We start from the raw sequence: 5,891 nt of genomic DNA, 5'->3' as shown, positions 1-5,891 counted from the left end.
GTGCACGAGGCAAATCATGATCACTTGATGTGAACCAGCCTCTTATCCCACACCTGGGATTAAAACAAAAACATAATCATGTAACATCACTGGATTTTTTATGAAACCAAAATTTGCACTATGCATTACTGAAATAAATTAATAGAAACCCAAATCAATGGGGATTCAATTTGTGTTTTGGAATCAGATGATTTACTGTTGTTAAAGTCATTTTACTATTCAGACGGACTTAATTCAACCCCAACCAAAATTCAAGGATAGCAAGTAGTTAAAATAATCTTGACTTTCTGTTTTGTTTTGTTTTGTTGTTGTTGAGACAAGGTTTCAGAAAACAGCCTAAGGCTGACCTGAAACTTTGGATTCTCCTGCTTCCATCTCCTAAATTCAGGGATTACATGCATGTACCACCATGAATAACTCTAACAAATCATTATATACAACAAAATTGAGGGCTAGTGGGATGGTTCAGCAATTAAGAACACTTGTTGCTCTTGCAACAATCAGGATTTAATTCCCAGGGCCCAAATGGCAATTCACAAATATCTGTAACTCTAGTTCCAGGGGATCAGATGCCCTTTTCTGGTATCTGTAGGTACCATGTACACATGGTACCCAGAAATACATATAGGCAAAAACACCCATATACACACAGAAGTTGAAGGACTCAATTGTCATGACTTTTTTATTGTCTTTGTATTTTTAGTATTAGAGATAGACTTCAGAATCTTAAGCACTCTGTCACTGAGATGCATTGTCAGTTCTCAGTTAATTAATTTATTGGCCACTCTTTTAAGAAAGGTCCTATCTCTGTAGCTTGGCCTAGGACTCAAAATACATCTCAAGATGACTTAGAACTGGAAACCCTCCTTCTATGAGAACTAGGATTACAAATGTGAGCCACCATCTCCTGCTTAAAACCCCAAATATTGGATTTCAATACTTACTACAACATTAGAGTAATTGAGAGCCAATGCACACGCTCTCATGCACACATACACACACACACACTCACATATACACACATGTACATATAGTACAAACATTAAGATAGACATATTTAACAATGGAATAAAGTCCTAGAAATAAATATTGACATCCACAGTCAGTTAATATTTTTTCTCCATGCTGAGCATTAAACATAGGACTTCACACACACCAGGCAGGTTCTCTACTATTCAACTCTACCCCTAGCTCTGATTTTTGACAATGGTGTCAAGACAATTCAGAGAAAAAGAAGTCTTTTCAGTAAATGGTACTAGATGTCCACATACAAAATAGTTAAGTTACACTCTTATACCTTACCACACAAAAAATAACCCCGAATGGAACCTCAGACCTAAATGTAGTGTCGTTAAAATTATTTAATATAAGAGTGAGTCTTTCAGGGCCTTGAATTTGTCAGTGAATTTGTATACCAAAAAGAGTACAAGAAACAAAAAGAAGAAATAGATACATAAATGTAGAGAGCCTTATTGGGGTACCATGCCACCTGGCTGGACCAATGTGAAGTTCCTCTCCCAGCCTTTGAGCAGGAACTCTTGTGTCAGCCATAATCCCCTCCACCTAGGGTGGAGTGCTCAGACCAAGGTGAAGCCTATTGTTCTTCAAGGACCTGCAATTTCCTGAGAAACACTGGCCACCTGTGGAGCAACTGAACCCATTCTGCTGAGAAGCTTCCAGCCTTTTCCCCTGCCTATATATTTGGAGTTCTTCATTAAACTTTGAGACCTTGAATAGCAGGTGTTGTTTTGGTCTCCGTGTCTTTTTTGTCGCCTTCCCATACATCCCCAGCTTCCCTTCTAGGTAACCCGTTCAATGTAACTACAGGCAGTTACACATAAACTTCATTACGATTTAATAATTTTGTTTGTATCAAAGAATAATATCACTAAGCATGAAGGCATATGCCTGTTATCCCAGTCTGGGAAGAATAAGACAGAATGACTGTGTTACGGGTTTGGAGTCATTCAGAGATTCATCAATCTGACCATGAATATATTTCAGATACTAGCACCAGGGATACACCTGGGACTCAGGATACCCAAATGTAGTACTGAGCCACATTAGTCAGGGGCTTGTAATGCAAAAAAAAAAAAAGAGACACATAAGGTTAAACATCCTGTAATCAGAAGGTTGCGTTCTATAAATGTGCAGGCATGCATCCTGCAGTCAAGTGCTAAGTTAGCAAATAAATGCTTTGGTCTCAAGCAAGCAAGACATTTTTTTTTCTTTTATGGAAGCAGAAGAAGCAATATTGTGACCATTATCCTGCACAAACAAGGCCAGGCAATTATAAGAACAGCCCCAAGCCTTCCTGGAACTTATCTGTCCTTGAGCAAGTGGAGCTTTCAGGTTAGAGGCAATTATGTTTATAGGCCTTTAAACACAGTAATTTAAACTAAAAATATAACGTTAGTCATAACAACTGCAAGTTGTAGGCTACCCTGGACCATAGTGGCGAGACTTTATCTTTAAGACAAACCAAACACAAGAAGAATCAGAAGAGGCAAAGAATAGGAAGAGGAGGACTGGGGATGTAAAGTACTGGCCTAGCATGTATGAGGCTGTGGCTTCCATACCAAGCATACACACACACACACACACAGAGAGAGAGAGAGAGAGAGAGAGAGAGAGAGAGAGAGAGAGAGAGAGAGAGAGAGAGAGAGAGAACGGTCAAATATAAATATAATGGGAGAAAATATTTCCAAATCTGGTCTCTTATGAAGTATTTGTAATTTAACAGAAAAAAGACAAATGTTTCAAACCAGGATTTCTATGTGTAGCCTTGGCTATCCTGGAACTCACTTTGTGGACCAAGCTGGACTTGAACTCAGAGATCTGCCTGCCTCTGCCTCTCGACAGTTGGTTAGTGGCTTGCACTACCACTATCTGGCTAAATATCTCAATTTTATTTTTATTTTGACATTTCATTTATTTAGATGTGTTTGTTCATATGTGTGCATGCCTGGGCTCAAGCATACCATGACGTGCATGTGGAAGTTAAAGAATAACCACAGGAATCAGTTCTTTCCATGCTGTGGCTCCTGGAGATGGAGGTCAGGTTATCTTTTATCCACTGAATCATCTTGCTAGTCCCCACATATCCCAATGTTCAAAAACAAGGAAGGATTTCAGTAAATATTTCTCCAGAGACTATACACAATTGTGCAATAAGCCCAATAAATGTTAACAAATGTGTGATAAAAGTCAAAACCAAAAGACATTGGGACAGTAGAAAGATTCTAACAAAGATGGGTTGACAATGATGTGAGTTGATGACAAGGATGTAAAAAATTAGAAGGCTTATACACTGGCAATAGGAATGGAAAGTTTCATAGCTTCTGTGAAAAAATGATTTAGTAGTTTCTCAAAACATTCACTATAAAATTACCACATGACCCAAAAACTGTACTCTTAATAGTATATGCAAGAGAAATGAAAAATTATGTTCACATAAAAACTCATACGTGGATGCTCATAGCAACATTATTCACAATAGTGAATATTCACAAAGTGGAAACAATCCCCACCCCCAGGTCCACTGATTGGTTGCTAACATGTAGTAGAACCATAAAATGCAATATTATTTGGGAATGAAGAGGAAAGGAAACAATGATGTATGCTGAAGCATGATGGCTGTAAGATGAAATAAAATTTTTCTTAAGTTATTTTTATAAGGTATTTTGTCATAAAAGACAGAAGTAAGCAATACAACCTGAAGGTATGACATCATAGGTGACTACTAAAAGAGAATTAAGATCCAGTGTGTCATCGTATTTCTTACTTTTCTATTGCTGTGATAAAATACCACAAACGAGACTCTTTATAGAAGAAAATGTTTATGTGGCTTACATTCCTAGAAGGGTAAGAAGAGTCCATCATGGTAAGGGGAAAATATCAGCAATTGGCTGGCAAGGCGGCAGGAGTGAGAAGCAGAGGGTTCACATCTTTTTTTTTTTTTTTTGAATAATAAAGAAACTTTTTATTGGTTATTTTATTAATTTACATTTCAAATGTTATCCCCCTTCCCAGTTTCCCCTCCAAAAATCCCCTATACCCTCCCCCTTGCCCCTGTCTCTATGAGGTGCTCTCCTACCCACCCACCCATTCCTGTTTCAGAACTCTAGCATTCCTCTACCCTGGGTCATTGAGCCTACACAGGACCAAAGGGCTCCCTTCCCATTGATGCCAGATAGGGCAATCCTCTGCTATATATCCAGTGGGAGCCATGAGCCCCCACCGTGGTGTGTATTCTTTGGTTGGTGGTTTAGTCCCTGAGGTGGGGGGATGGGGGGTGGGGGTGGGGTGGGGGGTGGAAGGGGGTGGTGGTGGTGGTGGTGGTGGTCTGGTTTGTTGATATTGTTGTTCTTTTTATGGGATTGCAAACCCCTTGAGCTCCTTCAGTCCTTGCCCTAACTTCTCCATTTGGGTCCCCTTACTCAGTCCAATGATTGGCTTTGAGCTCTGAACCTGTATTGGTCAGGCTCTGGCAGAGCTTCTCAGGGACAGCTATACCAGGCTTCTGTCAGCAAGCACTTCTTGGCATCAGCAATTGTGTCTGGGTTTGGTGTCTGCAGATGGAATGGATCCTTAGGTGGGGCAGTCTCTGGATGGCCTTTCCTTCAGTCTCTGTTCTATTTGTCCCTGCATTTCCTTTTGATAGAAGGAATTCTGAATTAATATTTTTGAGGTTGGGGGTGGCTCCATCCCTCAACTGGGGGCCGTGCCTATCCACTGGATATGACCTCTACAAGTTTTATCTACCCTTTGTTGGATATTTTGGCTAATGTCCTACTTTTTTTGGGTCCCGTGAACCTCTTGGGTCACTGGCATCTGAGACTTCCTAGTGGCTACTTACAATTCTCCCTCTCCCATTGCTACACATCTCCTTTCCAATTCCTGACCCTCTGTGCTTCTCCCACATCTCCTCCCTTATCTGATCCCCACCCGTTTCCCCCCACTCCTCTCTCCCTCCTAGATTCTTCTCTCCCTCTGCTTCTCAAGATTATTTTCTTTCCCCTTCTGAATAGGACTGTAGAATCCACACTTTGGTGAGGTCTTATTTCTTCTTGGGTTTCATATGGTCCGAATGAAAAATCTGCCAAGAGGAACTCTAATTCTGAACATCTATGCCCTAAATGCAAGGGCACCAACATTTGTAAAAGAAGCATTACTGAAGCTCAAAGCACACATTGACCCTCACACAATAATAGTAGAAGACTTTAACATTCCACTCTCACCAATGGACAGATCATGGAACCAGAAACTAAGTAGAGACACAGTGAAGCTAACAGAAGTTATGAACCAAATGGATTTAACAGATACCTACAGAACATTTCATCCATCTTTCCAATACTTTTTAGCATGAATGGGTGTTGTGTTGTGTCAAATGCTTTTTTTCAGAATTTAATGAGATGATCACCTTGTTTTGTTTATATAGTGGATTATGTTGATGGATTTCCTTATATTGCAATGTCTCTGCATCTCTGGGATGAAGCCTACTTGATCATGGTGAATGATCATTTTGATATGTTCTTGGATTTGGTTACAAGAATTTTCTTCAGTAATTTTGCATCAATATTCATGAGGAAAATTGGTCTGAAATTCTCTTTCTTCATTGAGTCTCTGTGGTTTAGGTATCAGTGTAACTGTATCTTCATAGAATGTATTTGTTAGTGTTCCTTCTGGTTCTGATTTGTGTAATATTTTTAGAAGTATTGGTAATGGGTATTATTTGAAGGTCGGATATAACTCTACACTAAACCCACCTGGTCCTGAGGATATTTTTGATTGAGAGACTTTTCATGACTACTTCTATTTCTGTGGGGCTTATGGGAATGTTTAGATGGTTTATCTGCTCCTGATTTAACTTTGTTACCTGTTATCTGTCT

The sequence above is a fragment of the Apodemus sylvaticus genome, chromosome X (assembly GCF_947179515.1).
Source record: "Apodemus sylvaticus chromosome X, mApoSyl1.1, whole genome shotgun sequence".
NCBI classification, from domain to species: domain Eukaryota; kingdom Metazoa; phylum Chordata; class Mammalia; order Rodentia; family Muridae; genus Apodemus; species Apodemus sylvaticus.
This window is presented reverse-complemented; position numbering follows the sequence as displayed.